This window comes from Panicum virgatum, chromosome 2K (genome assembly GCF_016808335.1).
Source record: "Panicum virgatum strain AP13 chromosome 2K, P.virgatum_v5, whole genome shotgun sequence".
NCBI lineage: Eukaryota > Viridiplantae > Streptophyta > Magnoliopsida > Poales > Poaceae > Panicum > Panicum virgatum.
Genome location: NC_053137.1, coordinates 6,390,587 through 6,409,335, shown reverse-complemented (window position 1 = coordinate 6,409,335; position 18,749 = coordinate 6,390,587). Strand labels below are relative to the sequence as shown.

The following is an 18,749-nucleotide window of genomic DNA, read 5'->3' as shown; positions in this document are numbered from 1 at the left end:
TTTTTTAAAATCAATTCATCTGTTGACTTTAGTTTTGACCCCTCCCCACTTGACCGTTGACCGTTGTTGGGTGTGCGATCGTGCGAGACAGCTCAGCACCTCTTCTCGGGCAATGCCATTGCCAGGCCCCCTCGTCATGTAGCGGGTCCCCGGCTCGGGTTTTCCGTACACACAAGCTGAAAAAAAAAATCTCAAATGTATGAAATGCTAAATAAAATCTATTTGTAAATTTTTTTTAGGAATGGATATAATTTTTCGCAACGAATCTAATAACGATAATTAATTAATGATTGACTACAGTGATGCTACAGCATCATCCTCTAGTCACGCAGTCAAAGGCCTCGTTAGATTCTACAAGTTCCTAGTGCAGGGTTCTGGAGTTAGTTTTGCAAATTGGTTTTATTCCACATCGTAATTATCAGTAAAAATTTCTCGGCTTGTGTGCCATCTTCTCCCAAAGAAAGAACCAAAACACGGCCTCGCTCCGCGGCCCCGCGCCGCGCGCCGCCTCCGCACCGCGCCCCTCCCTCTCCGCCACCGCGACGCCAAGCTCCGCGTTCTCTGCCGCTTCCGCCGGCGCCGGCGACCCCACAGATTCGCCGCGTCCTGCGGACCCCGCGCAAGGACGCCGGCCCCACGCCCCCACCCGCTCTCGCAACCTCCGCGTCCCCCGTCGCCGCCGCATTCCCGAGCCCGAGCCCGCCGCCTCAGGCGGAGGCGGAACCGCCTAGGGCGTCTGCGGACGAGGAACCCTCCGCCACGCCGTCGCCGCGAAGCCTCCGCCCGCACGGGAGGCGCGGAGGATGAAGAGGAAGTTCACAATAATCAGAAGCCGTGTCCCCGAGAGCACGTTGCTGGTGTGGGGGAGGGATGTGACAAGTCCTCCATAGAAAATTCTGCTTGGGGTGAAGCGGTGGGTAAGGAGCACACTGTTAGAGAATCTGCAGTGGAGAAGCCAGCTGCTGGCTGCGATGAAACATTGTTGGGGGAGGAATTAGTTGGTGGTGGAGCCTTGGTTTTGTTGTGAAGCCGGCGGCGGATCCTGATGCCTGTGTGCAGAGGAAGTGGCGAGTATGTGCATCGAAAAGGAGGAGGAATTGGGGATTGCCGGAGCGGCAAAGGAGGGTGACGACGGAGGTGTTTGTTGGTGGGCTTGACAGAGAAGTGAAAGAGGAAGATGTGAGGGCGGGGGAAATCATCGAGGTCTGGATGGTATAGGATGCGAGGGCGCGGAAGAGCAGAGGATACTTCTTTGTGCGGCACCGTGAGTCAATGCAGGCGAAGAGGGCTGTTTCAGAGTTCTGCAAAGTGAAGGTTGTTTCGACTCTCTTGAATCAATTCATTAACATCGGGTTCCCATGTATGAACTCGCAATTCCTGTTGGCTGCACATTAGTATAATCGCAGATGCTCCAGATCTGGTTTTTTCGTAAAGATTATAACAAACTACATGATCAGGTGCTTCTACCTTTTGCATTCAATCATCGGGCAGAAGAACAAGTTCACTTTCAGTAACAGATAGACCATCAATGATGTATCCCTACTATGCCAAGATTGGTTTTGTAGAGTCAGGTCAGCCCAGTTGATTTGCCAACATTACTAATGAACTATCCCAATTTTGACCTTAGTCTGATTGACGCACTGTCATAGTAGAAACTTTTATATTTTTTATTCTGCACAGTGTCTATTTTACATGTTTGTGAAAAACAACTTACCCTGTAATCGTTGCCATGCACAGGGAACACATTGTGCCACATGAAGTGCTTGAGTCATGTTACAGTGGTACTCTGATGTCTCATTTTGTACTTGATCTCCCTTGAGACAACACTGATCACTGACTGAACGGTGGTAATATCAACATTACACAATTGAGAATTGTGCATTTAGTTTTAACCTAAAATTTGCTATCCGTAAAAAACACAATTGATGAAAATTTTTATATCTGTAAAACGTATGGTTTATGAACTCTAACCAAATGAACATCATAAACTAATATATCATTAGTACAGAAAAATGAATGTTCTCAAATGATATGTATGTCACGTTACTATATGTTGGAACTTATGCCTTAATATCTTGTTGCCCAGAGTGTTGCTTGCATAAAAGAAGGCATTGTGTGTTCGTGACCTTTTTTTTTTGAAGCAAGTGTTCGTGACCTTTAGCTACAGTTGTGTGTATTATCTAAGTGGAATGCGGTGCCTCCACATTTTGTTCCCTCCTCTTTCACCATATTGATTATTATCTTGTTCTTTGGAACCCCATTACAAGATTTGTTGGATCCTTAGTCAAGCTGAAGCTCTGGATGTGAGTGATAAATTTTTTCTTGGAAATGTTGACAAGAAATGGAAGAAAGAAGATGTGAATGCAGCTGAACCCCTTGCTACCAATTTATTTATTCTGTATTTCTGTGAGATTGGATATTTGGCTCAAGTGTTGTTAGTGTGCTAAGCTTACCTATTTCTTGTCAATGCAGATCATGAAGCTACATGGAGCTGAGAACATTGATACGGTGACACTTATGGCTGACTGTAATAACCCAGTTCATAACTGTGGATATGCATTTATTGGACTTGGGACGAATAGACATACACTGATGGCATACAGAAAGCTTTCAAAGACAAGTGTTTTTGACAGATGTCTAAATGTAACAGTTGTATGGGCTGATCACTGATTGAGCCCAATGAAGAAGAGATGCCTAAGGTCTTGCTTTCTCTCACACACACACCAAGCCACCACCCACACGTGCGTGTGCAAAATCACAGAAACATGATAATATCATCCTGTTTGTATCCTAGGGATCACTAACACTTTTGTGTTTCTAACCCAAATAATGTTTCTGCTCTTATTAATTCTCAACTTCTTGTTGGAGATCACCTCTCCTGTTTTTATTCTTCATACATAATTCTTCTATACTCCTATGATCTTATCTGTTCTCACAAGTCACAAGGCCCAAAACCAAGGTTGGAAATAGCGGGCTATGAAGTTTAGCGGTAACCTTCTCTAAAAGCTATAGAATAGCTATAGCGAAGCTATAGCGGGCTATAACGAAAGCTAAATCATTTAGCGGAATGATAAAATAATAAATAATCTCATATAAATTATAAGTATCATTGGTCTAACACCTAAAATTTGAGTCTAACACGTCTCTTAACTACCCAACAGTACCCAATTGACATTTAGCACTGCTAAGTCTCACAAAAACCTATTTAGCGGACATTTAGCATGGCTAAATCTCATAAAACCTCCTTTAGCGGATATAGCGGACAAATGTTGTATAGCGTAGCGGTAGATCTCCTAAAAAGCTATTAGCGGGCTATAGCGAGGCCATAGCGGGCTATTTCCAACCATGCCCAAAACACACGTTGTGATGCTTTAGATGTTTAGTAACTGTAACATATGGTCAATGGAACTGGGTGGTATGTATTAATAGCCATTATTCATGCTTAAAAATCTTGCAATAGATGAACGCCCTGTTTTATCCCTGACTGATGAGTCTACAGCTCCTCTCAAGAACACCATCATGCCTAGCCCCTCTCATGAATACCTTTGAATTCGGTGGAATTCAACCTCCGCGACTACTAATGATAATACACACCTCCAATTTGCTTTGGCTCTGTGAACCAACTCCGCAATGGTGCAAGATATTTTCCTAATTCCTTCCAATCCTACATCACTACTACAGCACAACAGATGAAATAGTTGTCTTCCTAAAAGCACAAAAAGTGCAAGAAAAAAAAAAAGAAGCATAAGGAAATTGGCTTGATCGGAATGCCATTATTCCAAGCCCCCTCAAGAATACAAATGACTGTGTTGGCAAACTTGCTGGTTTTATATATTTGTCCTTCATTGTTGAGCCACTTATCGACTTATATCATCGTGTCCTCATGCAGCGGCGGGAGGAGAAATAAATGTGGCCACTCTTTAGTATTATTTTCAGACATGTATATGAAAGAAACTACAAGGAGAAATAACATATGCACACCAAGCATAAATCAAAGTTCCCCTCTTTAGTATTATTTTGTCTTTCTCTGCCACCATGATGGCACTTTATTCTATCCTGCAATCGCCCTTGATGGTGACCCTACAATATTTAGCTTCAGATTAAAGAATGCCACCATCTTTGAAGAATAAAGTTAAAGAAGGTAACATAGATCATACAGAGGTGTCCAGTGCATTTGGATGTAACTTAAATAATGCACTTCATACTAGACAAGTGAGTGCTCAACTGCTAAAGGTAAAATAATTGAACCACCGATGAAAAGTCTTACATTTACAAGGTCCCATGTACATTTGGATTCATTGAGCACATGGAAAGCAGAGTAGCAACTACAACTAGCAGCAAGCTACAACACTACACCATCTCGCCAACTTGTAAACTCAGCAGATTTCCAGTGTACATTGCAAGCGCATCAAGATGTCTAATCTCCACTTGTACAGAAGTATTGGTTCTTGGATCATAGATGAACAGCAGTCCAGTCTTTGGGAAATGTATGACTATCCTTCCATCATCTAACATAAACAATGCCCTTACACACCCCTCGGCAGTCGGGAAAACCGGTTCAATCTGAATCCTATACTTTTTCACCCACAGACCATCATCGAAGTCTTTCAGAAGCCAGAGGTTAATGATGTGCTGGGATTTGCGGTAGTGCACAAGAGCTACGGAGCCTCTCAGATCAGCTAAAGTAATCTCAGACCAAAGGCCGTGGTAGCCCCAGGGATTTTTTTCCCGACCGGAACTGGTCCGGTTACCGCGGTAACCGGTCAAACCAGTCTGAACCGGTTCCGGTTCCGGCCGGTTTCAAACTGACCCAAATTCAAAATTCAAATTTAAATTTAAAAAATAAAAAAAATTCAAAAAATTCCTAAAAAAACTTCAAGTTGCGACGAATCTAATAGTGTCAATTTTTTTCAAATAGTCGTTCATTTAGTTTACTTTACGAACATTTGAAGTTAAACAAAAAAACATTCATACAAAAGTATACAAATACAATGTAAAACATGTTATACATTGTATTAATGTAAAAGTAATATAAAAGAGGGTTGGAGGGTTCATTTAGGCTAAAAAGAAAAAAATTGCGGGCATTTGAATTTAAACTAAAAAATAAAAAATTTGAATTTGACCGGTTACCACTCAAACCGACCGGTTACCACTCAAACCAGACCGGTTTACCGGTCTAACCAGTTGGCTAACCGGTGAAAACCGGTTGAACTGCCGTTTTTTGTTTGAAATTTGAATTTGACTGGTTTTTTCCGGTAACCGGTCAAACCGGTCCGGTTTACCGGAACCGGTGGCCGGCGGTTTCACCAAAACGGTCTGTAAAAAAAAACCCTGGGTAGCCCTCCAAATGCTTATCATACTCATCATCTGTAAAAAAGATGTCACTTATTGGCTCCCAGAGAACATCCCTCCATTCCTCACTCTCAAGGTCAAACGAAACGATGCAGTCTGGAATGATGCCAGGGACACCAGCTTCAATCAGAGTGTGGTATATACTATTCAACTTGAAGTAGACCACCTCACCAACAACGATGGCACTGCTCCCCTCAACGTAGTGGGCATTGCTCCGCCTTGCCCCCCACAACGCACGGACAGAACCGGAAGTGGAAGCACCGTTGATGGTAAGCACCTCAAATAGCTGGTGCTCGTTGTTATTGGCAAGGTGGGAGGGGAGGTCCAAAATCCGGAACACCTTGTACTCTCCAGTGGTGGCAATCCTCCTGTCGGTACCTCTGGACTAGCGTATCCCCTCTTACTATGTCAAGACTCGTGTGGTTATCCGTAACTGCGCCCAAAAGAGCTGACCAGCCGGACCCCTAGAGTCCGACTCCATCTCACCAGACCAACAGTCCGAGACCCGTATCCCGCTCGGGGACGGGTCCGGTGTCACTACGTGTCCCGCAGAAGGGAGCACTCAGCCAAAACAGCCGGGGGGCCCTGGACCTCCCACGGGGTCCCGAACCCCCATATACTATCCGAACCCCTCAGCAGGGAGGAAACAGACACCCCGCCTGGGGAGGTCCGGAGCCGCCATGTGTCCGCAGGCGCAGGTACGTGCGCGTCTGCCAAGCTTCCTCGGGAAGACTTGCCTACCTACTGCATTCAATGCGGGAGACGTTAAGAGCACTCTGCCACAGTGGAGCCCGAGGAGACTTTCGCCAGGCTGTACTGTTGGTCGCGCGTTACCAAGGTGCACAGTACAGCCGCTGGCGCCACTCACGCCACGCGCGTCGGTCTGCTACGCCAGTTAGACATGACAATTCGGCGACGGAGTATCATAACGCCTACGTAGTAGACCTAACAGTCTACGCCGCAACCTACACTGCCTCAACGGGTGCCTCGCCGATGGGACAGGAGAGGACCCCTCCTCGGTCAGAGAGTCTACAGGACGATGAAGTGTATCCGGCAATGGATTCTCCATCACTGTAGCACCATTAGTGTCTATTTAGTATAGTATACATCTTTGTTGGACCCACCTGTCGGGGTCCAACGCCTGTGTACACGTCCTCCTCGCTCTATAAAAGGGAGACACCCGTTATAGAAAGACTCAGGTCCAAGAGGGGACTGGGAGGCAGAGGATTGACTCCTTCACAGATCCAAAAGCAATACAACTCTCAGTGGACGTAGGGTATTACGCTCCGGCGGCTCGAACCACTCTAAATCCCGAGTGTTCTTGTGTTCTTGCTCCATGAGTAGATCTGGAGAATAGCTTGCACTTTCCCGGGTAACTACCCCTGAGGGATAGGCGGGTGCATTCCGCCACCCGGGTGCGGCTCTCCACCTAGAGCCATGACACCTCCCAAATGCGAAAGAGGTGGACGGCCTGCGAACAATTCCGGTAGCCGGATCAAGCACGCGGCAGCTGTTCCTCACCGTCGCCGCGCTGGCCAGGTCGAGGCGCGTGGAGAGCAGGCGGTGGCCGTCCGCGTTGGGTACCCGCTTCACCACTCTGCCGGACAGATCCACGATGTGGATGTGCGCCTCGTCGCCCCGGAAATTGGCCAGGAAGAGCGGGTCGGAGGTGAGAGGAGCGCCAGGAGCGGCAGACGGCGCGGAGGCGGCAGAGCTCCCTGGCGGGCAGCCGCAGCAGGACGTCGAACATCAGGTCCGGGGGCAGCACGCCGGCGTTGGTGGCGGTGGGCGCACGCCGGCGCCCGGACTGGCCGGGCGGATGGGGGGGCGGCCCCGGCGGCGGCATCGACGGAGCCTACGAATCCGTCGGCATCCAGAATCGAAACTGTCATGCCGGGGAAGCGAGGGCTGGTGCGACAAACGAAGAGGGCTGAGCTTACCTGGTGACCGGAGCTCCGCTCTGCTCTGGGCTGGTGCCGGCCGGATGAGCGGTGTGGTGGGGGGCTCCGCTCTGGGCGAGCGGGGTGAGGGCAGGACGGCGACGGCGACGGCGACGGGAATGGATAGGTTGGGGCGTCGGCTCGGGGTTTCCGGAACCGGATGGGCCGGCCCATCAAGTTCCCCAAAAAGATTCTTCAAATTATCTGTCCGAAAAAAAAACAACAGCACAGCAAGACACCATTAGTGCTGCATACACAAGTTGGATTGCATCCAAACATGAAACATTTGAGGCATTTGAGCACAAAGCCATTTCAAATTTTACCTACAAACTTTGTGGCAATAGGAGACAAATAAAGAAGTATCTCGGCCAATTTTAAATCCTGATGGAAAGCTTTCGATTGAATGGCGTATTGTAGATTAATATAAGTCAAAACTTCCAATCAAACAATGCCATCATTCCAGCCAATCCGTGGCATTGCAGCAAGCACCTGCATTCAATCCTCCAATGGAGTCCTGATAAGTGACAGTACCTCCCAACCTAAACCATACACAGTTGCGACGTCATTTGCTTGGCCTTGGCATTTGCTGGAGTTCTATCAGGATCAGAATTAAAATAGTAATCACCTATCAATTATTAAAGGGTATTATATGGGACCTTGATAATTACACAATTACCTGATTATTGTACATAGTTCCAGCAAGATATATTCATGCTAGCCCAGTAAATCGCTCTGGGCACGAAAAATCGAGAACCAAAGACCGAACCGAAAAAACCGAGAACCAGAGCCGAACCGAACCGAAACCGAGAATTTCGGTTCCCATTCGGTTCTAAGTTCTCAGGAACCGAATTTACTCGATTAATTTGGTTCGGTTCTCGGTTAAACCGAGAGAAAAAAAATCGAAATTAATACACAACTAGACATTCAGCCCATCAAGCCCAATAGCAAACCCTATCCATTCCAATCCCACAACACCCCCACCTCCCACCCCAGCGGCCGGTGGCTGCACAGCGCCCCTCCCAAGTCCCTCCCGGCGCGATCCGGCCCCGTCTCCCTCCCTCTCGGAGTCCCGGCGCGGTGGCCCGTCTCCCTCCCTCCCTACCAGTGCGGCGGCGCCACGCACGGCCGCCGTCTCCCTCCCTTCCTCTCGGCGACGACAGGGGCGCAGGGCAGCGCGCGGCTGTGGGCGCGCACGCCCCGCCCAGCGCCGGCCGCCGCCGCTCCGCGCAGGCGTGCCCGCCCCGGCCAGCGCTAGCGCCGCCGCTCCGGCTGTCTCGCGGTGGCAGCGTGCGGCGGTGCATCGACGGCGGCGGCCCATCGACGGCAACAGGCCAGCAGCACGCCAGCACCTGCCCGAGCAGCAACACCCCTCTTGCGGCAGCTTTTTTCTTCTTCTTTCTTTTTCCCTTGGCTTGGTAAAACTCGGTTCCTTCGGTTAGAACCGGATCCGAACCGAACTAACCGAAACCGAAGTTGCTTGATTCTTGATTCTGAAAAGAACCGATCGGTCCTCCTTTTCCAGGAACCGAACTTGTCTTCGAACCGAAGAACCGAACCGATCGGGTTCTAACCGAATGCCCAGGCCTACCGGTAAAGGTTCAAGTATTCTTTTTTTTTCTAGAGGCCAACAAGCCCTGCGGTCATTAGCAAGCACTGTGAACAAGTATGTGTGAACTCCATACTGCTGGCCGTTGCAAAGCCTAGACGGCTCCAATCCTCCAACCAGGCTGCATTGAAGGAAGAAGAAAGCACGACACGAAACAGAGAAAGTTACATGCCGTGGTACCTTGAACTCCATGGAACTCAATGATACACGCCTCTAATTTGCTCTGTTTCTGCGGACCAACTCATGGATGGCGCGAGATATTTTCCTAATCCCTTCCAATCCTACGTATTATACCACTACAACACAACACTAACACATGGAACAATTGTTTTCCTGAAAGCATAAAGGTCTGGGAATGAAAAGGAGCATGAGGAAATCAGCTTGATCGGAACACCATCATGCCTAGCCCCTCTAAACAATACCATTGAATTCTATGGAATTCAACCTACGCGACTACTAATGATAATACACACCTCCAAGTTGTTTTGGCTCTGCTATCCAACTCTGCATTGGTGCAAGATATTTTCCTAATTCCTTCCAATCCTACATATTACTACTACAGCACAACACATGAAACAATTGTCTCCCTAAAAGCACAAAAAGTGTAAGAAAGAAAAAAGAAGCATAAGGAAATCGGCTTGATCGGAATGCCATGATTCCTAGCCCTCAAGAATACAAATGACTTGTTGGCAAACTTTCTGGTTTTATATATTTATCCTTCACTGCTGAGCCACTTAGGCCAATCTCAGTGGAAGTGTTATAAGAGTGTCATGGACATTAAATTTGATAATATGTACCAATAGTATGAGGAGAGAGAAGAGAAAAGTGTCATGAAATATGAGAAGAGTGTCATGGTGATGACACTCCACTGGCACAGTTTTTAAGATTCCAGTCTAGGTAACTGTGTCGATGATACTCCCACTGAGACTGACCTTATTGACTTATATCATCGTGTCATCATGCAGCGGAAGGCGGAGAAATAAATGTGGCCAGTCACTCATGAAGAAAAAGTTGGTACCGTGGTGTTGTGTACTTTAGTATGAATCTTTACCAATAATGATGATTGCATTGAGGCCTGATAATTCAACCGATACAAAAGTTGTTTTCCAAGCAGAAGCATGCATTCTTTGCTATAACTATTTTAGTACATGGTTACATATATCAAGTTTAACATTAGTTAAGACAACTCATTGGAATATACAACCTTTCATTTCTGTTTTCCCAACAATTGGAGAAGACATGCATTTTTTCTGTAGCCAAACGCAACCCAGCCGAGCATCATGAAATTCTCGAGGGAAGCTGACCTTTCGGTGTTCACTGTTGGCGCCATGCACCGTGGTCAGCCACAAGATGATTTTTCTGGACCGCAAGCTTCAAGACTCTCACCAGTTCCTTCCGGAACACCTAAAACATGCGCCACCACATTTTCTGCGATGACTACTTCTTTCCAATCATGATCTCAATGTCATCAAAGGATTCTCGAGCATTGTTCAGAAGACGACACATGATTACGTCTCTATTCATCTAAGGGCACACCTTTGGCTCTGGCTCTACAAATTATCTGCAAAAGACTGCGATATATTTTCCTAACTCCTCTCCCAATCCTACAAATTACTACTACGTACAACGCAACTCATGGAATAGTTTGTCTTCCTGAAAGCATAGAATTGTAATAAAGAAACTAAAGGACCATATTGAAATCGGCTTGATCTGAACACCATTATGCCCAATCCCTCACGACAATTGACTGTCTCGCAAACTTTCTGGCATAGTGGCATACAGATACCAATGCCTCTTCTAAGCCACATATATATACTCATGCCATGATGCGGCGGATGAAGGAGAAACATACAGATGTGGTCACCAGTCGCTCATGAAGAGGACGAAGTTGGCATGGTTGGTCTTGTGTACTTTTGCATGAATGGATCTTTACTAGTAATGAAAAAGTACTTGAATTTACTATAGTCCATCAGAGTAGACTACGGATATGTAATGAGCTATGTGATAATTTTTTTTAAAAAAAAGTCCAGTTTACATCCTCGAACTACCACAAAAGTCCAATTTTTAACCTTCAACAACAAAACCGCCGGATGACAAGGGCCATCCAACTGTCAAAACCGAATAAATTTGGAGATGGTTTCAAAGGTGGTTTTATATTTTTCTTAAAAAATAAAAATAAATCTAATTAGATCTAAGAAATTAAAACTTTTAAATTAGAAAAATATGAAACATGTACCAGAATTTTTGTAAAAATAATCTATCTATTATCGAACTATTTGAATCTTATTTTATTCAAAAATATTAGGCATAACTACATGCAAACAAATAGTAGGAATACAAAAAATGGATCCGAATAAATGAGAAGTAGAGTACCAATAGATAGGTTACATTTTAAAAAAATGATACTAGTTTCATATTTTCCTAATTTAAAATGAATTATTTATGATTTTTTAGTTTCAATTTAAATATTTTTAGTTTTCTTGGAATGAAAAAACACCTTTGAAACCACCATACTCTAGGGGCTAAACTTGTCCGGTTTCGACAGCTGGATGGTCTTCGTTATCCGATTTTGTAGTTGAATGTTGAAAATCGGACTTTTGTGATAATTCGAGAGTATAATCTGTACTTTTTCTATTTTTAAAGCAAGTTTATATATGTTCCTAACATGCGGGTGGCACAACGCAGAGAGACTTCAACAACGCGTATGAGCGCCGGCTAAGCCAAAGCGCTATTGCCCGCGTAGATATGAGCCAGCCTGCCGCGGGCGCTCCACTAGGCCACCGCGCGGGCTGCCGTGGAGCCCCAGCAGGAGACGTCATGACCGATGTAGCTTGTTAGGTTGCTGTAGTGGTGGCGCTCCCCGTCGACAGCTGAACAAGTATGGAAATAGTGAAGAGTTGACTATCTTTATTATATACTGTTTAATTTAATCTGATTTTAAACAGCCGATTAGACAATTCACTGCTGAACGGCCGGCTAGATAATCTGGATTTGGATAGTTACCTGGTTAGATAGCTGATGGCAGGAGAAGGATCATTGGTTGGAGTCGAGCTAGCCACCAGAGAGAAGAGAGAACGCTGGGAATGACCAAATCATACATGCACGACTTCTCCCAAGTCCCAATGCCTACCAAACCCAAACCTATGCAGTGTTGATAAACAAATAAACGCATCGTGTCCTACACAAACCCTATATATCCACAATAATACATGAATGCATCTGCCCACATATATTTGTAGGACCGAGAAATGCGACCAGAGGGGGGGTGAATGGGAGCCTTCGGGAATTATCGCGAAACAAAACTTCGGCTCAAGATTCAAGAGTGCACCCCAACCCTAGTCCTAGGCAAAGTGTGTAGTAGCTATAGTGAAGCTACAACAACACAAGAAATCCCTAGGAACCAATGCAAACAAACACGGAAGCAAACGCACAAAGACAGTGCAAGAACAACGCAAGGTATATATCACCGGTTGAACCGACGCACACGTTTGAACTGCATCGGTTAGACCGGTGATACAGAGCCTGCAGCAAAGAAAATCGAACACCGGTCGAACCGACGGTCACATTTGAAAGGCGTCGGTTTAACCGACATTGCCTCACCGGTTAAACCGACAAAATCAAACGGAGCGTCGGTGCAGTTGTCCAGAGACACTGCAAAATGCGTCAAAACACCCAATGAACACCGGTTAAACCGATGCTCCCAAAAACTCCATCACCGGTGCAGTTGTTCAGAGGGTTCACAGACCGAAGCAAATGAACGCCGGATGAACCGACGTTGACAAAACCCTATACACCGGTCGAACGCCCTCAACAGCAAAACCAAATTAGTAACGCCGGTTAAACCGACGTTGGGGAAATCAAAGCACCGGTGCAATCACACAAAACCCCAAAAACCCTAACCCGTGACAAACGCACTCACCGGTTGATCCGACGCACGCGAAGGCTAGCGTCGGTTCAACCGGCGTTAGGGAAAAATCTGTCCTAGCGGAGCAGAGTTTTTCCAGCCCGCAACCTGAGAGAGATTTGACGTTTGAAAGCCCAAATCAAGTCGAAATCTAACCAAATTTCGCAGGCACGCTCACAAAGACCTTGTGAACCTACCCACCAAAGGAATCGACGATCCACTCCATGGATTGTGAGGAATCGACGAAGAACGAGGCAAGAACGGGGTTTTCAGAATTTTCCTAAAACTGAGTTCTTGAAGGCTCGCGATCTAGATGAATTCTAGCACTTGGTTAGGATGATTCTAGTCGCCAAGAAAAACCTTAAGAACCACAGCAACAAGTAGTAGAAACACCAGAACAAGGAAATCAAGAACTAGGATGATTCATGCATGTAGAGCTCAGATGAACATGAAACGAACCTTGATTTCAAAGCCCCGAGGGCACAAGGAGGGATGGGCCTCCTTTCCCACAAGATCTCCTTACAAGTTCTTCAAAAATCCATTGCTAGAATCCTAGAGATGGAAGGGGAGAAGAAGAACAGGGAGGAGAGATGGCGCCTGGCTTGCAGCTCTTTTTCTTTCTCTGCCCAGCGCACCGTCAACCCAGGGAGGGTGCCTGCCTTTTGTTCCCAAGCCAGCACGTCCCCTCCCACCTGCTCCCCTTCCTTGCCATCCAAGCCTCCGACTACTAAAGACTAGAATACCCCTACAACTGAAATTAAACTAAAAGCCCGTAGGGGCAAAACCGGAAAAGATACATCGAAGACATCCGATGGCCGCGACAACTCCGAGAAGTTTGCTTCGACTCGACGCAATCCTCTTGATGTTGCCACGCGTCCTTCTGGAATCTTCCGGGGGCAGTTTTTGGAAAACTGCCGAAACCGAGTTCGGGTGCGGTTTTGGAGGGAACCGCGAACCCTTCCCGCGCGATGTTTCCGGGCACACCCGCCGAGCCCGATGACGCCACGTGTCCGACCTCCCGCCGAAACCTCTTCGACTTGGCCGACGTCGACGCATCCCGCCGTTGGTTTTTCCCGAGGTACCAACAAACTCCACGCCGTCCCGCCTTGGCGCCAGGAGTGGATCGCCTCGCGGCCCAGCAGTGGCCCAAGCATCTGGGCCGCCCTTCTCCACCGCACGGTCGTCCGGTTGGGCCTCCAGCGCCATTGCAAGGTCTCCCGCCTCCGCATGGTCGTCGAGCTCCCGCCACCGCAACGCCGCCACATGGTCCATCGGCACGCGTCTCGCTCTTGTCCAAACCATCTCGCTGCAACCGCGCCATCCGTGTACCTGCCCACCACAGACCAAGAACTGGCGCAATCTCCACAGAGTCGCGACTACACACTGTTAGTCCACTCCACGTGTTGACAATCACTCATCACACCAAGGAGCAAGCCTCCACTGCCTCTCAATCTCCCCCTTGATGAGTGCATTGTCAACACCATACCCCACACGGGCACTGGTGAAAGAAAAGGGTAACCAAAAAGAAATAGAAAACAAAGAGAGCTAACTCAAGTGATCAAAAGCGAATGAAAGCCAGAAAAGATCACTTGAAGATAGCAAAGCCAAAAGAGTCAGCCCCTAAGACAAGGGCAACGGCTCGACGCACTGACTCCAAAACATGCTTGACCCCTCAAGAAGGAGGCAAGGCTCAACACAGCCAAGCATGTGCAAATCTGGTTCCTCCAGAAAGAGGCTAAGCTCAACGCAACCAGCAAAGAGCATGAAAAAAGCTCAAAAACTCCCCCTGAAATGCAGCTCCCCCTCACTATGCAACTCTCCCCCGATGTGTGCACACTCAAAGTCTGAATCTCTCCCTGAGATCAAACAAACAAACTCTCCCCCTTTGGACAAGGATCAAGAAATTTCACCCTAACCCCTAAGGTGAGACAAAAACCAACATTCTCTCCCCCTTGTTGACAAGGCACACGTCAAGGAAACTCCCCCTGCCTAGATGCTCCCCCTGGAAATATGCCATGAAGTGCATGCGTGCCTAAAAGCTTCCAGGTACAGAACAAGAGCATTTGCAAGGGTCAAATCAGCACAGCTTATGAGGGTGCATATACAAAGACAATGCATGAAGAAGCTCATAAGAATATATCTATACAGATCATGAGCAAGCATTTGTCATTTGTAAAAGAAAAGCATCACCATAAAGGACCTAGCATACTAGAAGGCAAGCAAGCATGCTAGAGCTAGCAAGAACATACAGGTGAGCTACCCAAACCATATCACAGCAACTGCCACTCAAGCGGCCTTGATACCAATTGAAAACTTTCAAATTTCGGTGCCAGGGGTTGAAGGCTTGCAGGCGCTTAACTTAACGAATGTGCCAAGCCTAGGTCAAGGACCATCAGAAGCTTAAGACACCACTCTCAGTCATCCACAGCCTTGTCCAAGTTCTCCAGAGGAGCAGTCTCGATACAAGAACAGTGGTGCAAGCAATCCCACCTGGATCTTTTCACTCAAAGCAACCCAAGATAAACCAAATTGTTGGATTTTTTGAAATTAGATACCAATTAAACTATTCCAACAGAAAAGAGGGCATCTTGTTGCATGTGAGAGCAAGGGACCTAGCCACTAAGCATGATCAAGATAGCATAAGCATACAAACCTACACATGCTAGTAGCAGATCCAGAAGGTGACCATGTTTTATGATTTTCAAAGAATAAAATAGCTAAGCTCAGAGCCAATATACAACATATTCAAAGGAGCTAGCTACTCATGGTCAAAGCATATATACAACTCATAGCATAGCACAAGGCACAAGTAAATGCAGATATCATACATGAGAAGCTTAGTGCAAGTGTAATGCATATGAGCAAATGCAATGCAAGATGGTATGTACACAAAATGCAAGAAAAAGCAAAAAGAAGGAAAAACAAAACCTAAACTACAAAAACAACTACCCAACTCAAAATGGGTAGCACACGCCAAGCTCTCCCCGCAAGCGAGCATAGGTGGCTTGTTCTAGGGGCTTGGTCAAGATGTCGGCTACTTGATTTTCAGTGGGCACATGGGTCAGCTCGACATCACCCTTCTCATAGTGATCTCTCAGAAAGTGGAACCTCACGTCTATATGCTTGGAGCGAGAGTGTAGGACGGGGTTCTTGGCTAAGCTAATGGCTGAGGTGCTGTCAATGAAAATGGGAACTCTGCCATAGGTTAGGCCATAATCACTGAGAGTGTGTCTCATCCAAAGGATCTGGGAGCAACAACTAGCAGCAGCTATGTATTCGGCTTCTGTGGTGGAAAGGGCTACACTAGTTTGCTTGCGGGCAGACCAAGACACAAGAGAAGTTCCAAGAAACTGGCAAGTGCCTGAAGTCGACTTGCGATCAATCCGACACCCACCATGATCAGCATCAGAGAAGCCAACCAGCGCAAGAGAAGAGGAAGAGGAGTACCATAAGCCAAACTCAGGAGTGTATCGAAGGTACCTGAAAATCCTCTTCACAGCGTTCCTGTGAGAAGTGCGTGGAGAAGCCTGGAACCTCGCGCAGAGACAGACCGCGAACTGGATGTCGGGTCTGGTGGCCGTCAAGTACAGGAGCGAGCCGATCATGCTCCTATACTCCTTCTGGTCCACAGCAACACCTTCAGTGTCCTCATCCAGCGCCGTAGAAGTGCTCATGGGAGTCGGCATGGGACTGAGGTCCCCGAAGTCGAACTTCTTGAGCATGTCCTTGGTGTACTTGGCCTGGTGGACGAAGGTGCCATCCCGGGTTTGCTTGATGTGCAACCCGAGGAAGAACTGAAGCTCACCCATCATAGACATCTCAAACTCCCTGCTCATGTCATCAGAAAAACTAGAAACAAGAGAGTGAGAGGAGCCACCAAAGATAATGTCATCCACGTAAATCTGAACCAACAGAAAATCAGCACCACGCCTGAGGAGAAACAAGGTCTTATCTACCGATCCCATGACAAACCCCTGTTTAAGCAAAAAGGCTCTCAATCTCGCATACCAGGCTCTAGGGGCTTGCTTCAGACCATACAAAGCCTTCTGAAGCTTGAAGACTCGGTCTGGAAACTTGGGACTCTCAAAGCCAGGAGGTTGCTTCACATAGACCTCCTCCTCTATAAACCCGTTCAAAAAGGCACTCTTAACATCCATCTGATACAGCTTGAACCCCTTCGAAGCTGCAAAGGCTAAAAAGATCCTGATGGCCTCTAAACGAGCTACAGGTGCAAAGGTCTCCTCATAATCTATCCCCTCCTGCTGGCTGTAACCCTGAGCTACTAACCTAGCCTTGTTTCTCACAACCATCCCATCCTCACCCTGTTTGTTCTTGAAAACCCATTTGGTACCTATAGGGTGGCAATCTGGTGGAGGCTCTACAAGGACCCAGACTTGGTTTCGCTCAAAGTTTTCTAGCTCCTCATGCATGGCATTGACCCAGTTAGAATCAGATAAAGCATGTCCAATATCTTTGGGCTCAAAGGAGGCAACAAACGCTGAATGAGCAAAGCCAGCGATACTTGTTACCTTGGACCTCGTGGTTCGTTCATTGAGGTCACCTAACATTTGTTGAGGTGGATGACGACGCTGAATGTGTCGTGGTGCTTCTCTTGACGAAGTCGCTTCACCACCGCCCTCAACATGGGTCCCGGAAGAAGAACCTTGAGCTGGACGTGGATCGGCCGTAGTCGAAGCTGTGGGGAGCGGGCCGCCATCGTCGTCTGAACTCGAATCTCCAGGGAGTGGGCCTGCAGCCGGCGCAGGGACACCACCATCACCCTCAAAGGCCTCAGGCTCATCCTCATCCTCGAAGATGTCCTGGCCAAACTCATCATCACCTGCACACTCCAAAGAAGCAGACAAAGAAGGAGTGGACTCGTCGAAGGTTACATTACAAGTTTCGACGATCCGGTTAGTCTCAAGAATAAGAACACGATAGCCTCTGGATTGAAGAGCATAGCCAAGAAGAATGCCATCAGAGCTCCTAGACTCGAACTTATCAAGATTTCCCTCCTTCAGAACAAAGCATCTGCAACCAAAAGCACGCAGGTGGGACACTCTGGGCTGTCGACCAAACCGCAACTCATACGAAGTCTTTTTCATGAATGAGCGAAGGAAGATGCGGTTGGCAACATAGCATGCGGTGTTGATCGCTTCGGCCCAAAAACGCCTAGGAGTCCTATGCTCATCGAGCATCGTCCTGGCCATTTCCACTAAGGTCCGATTTTTGCGTTCAACCACGCCATTCTGTGGAGGAACATAAGGAGAGGAGTATTGGTGATCAAGACCAAAGTCACGACAGAAGTCATCAAAACGAGCGTTCTTAAACTCAGTTCCATTATCACTGCGGATAGCCCTCATGGCATGTGGAAGCTCGTTCTGTAACCTCAAAGCAAGATCACGAAAGTGCTGAAAAGTCTCATCCTTAGTCTCCAAGAAGAAAACCCAAGAGTACCGAGAGAAGTCGTCAACGATCACAAGAATGTACCACTTCCCACCGACAGAGCGCACGCGAGCAGGACCAACGGTGTCCATGTGAAGAAGCTCGCCAGGGTGCGATGTCATCACCTGATTTACAGGTGGGTGCGGAAGGGAAACCATCTTCCCGTGACGACACGGGTGACACACAAGGTCCTTGTCCATCTTCAGCTTGGGCAATCCTCGGATCAGACCAAGTGAGCTGAGCCTAACTAGTAGATCAAAGCTCAAGTGACCGAGTCTCCTATGCCACCTCCAGAGCTCAGAAGACTGACCAGTCACCAGACAGTGAGAGGTGCTAGAAGAAGATCCAGAAAAGTCAATGCGAAACACACGGCCAAAAGGAACAATGCCGCACACAAACTCTCCTCTGGAATCAAGAACACGCGAGCAACCTCTCTTAAAACTCACTTCAAACCCATCATCAAGAAGTTGTGAGACAGAGAGCAGATTAAAACCCAGCTTAT

The 18,749-nt window shown here is 47.3% G+C and overlaps 1 long non-coding RNA gene across 1 annotated transcript; it reads left to right on the top strand.

Moving 5' to 3' along the window:
- The first annotated feature begins 466 nt into the window (after positions 1–466).
- Positions 467–2,872, top strand: LOC120663822. The gene is made up of 2 exons (XR_005670634.1): positions 467–1,571; positions 1,738–2,872. It is a non-coding gene; the product is annotated as an uncharacterized LOC120663822 (long non-coding RNA).
- Positions 2,873–18,749: the final 15,877 nt, after the last annotated feature.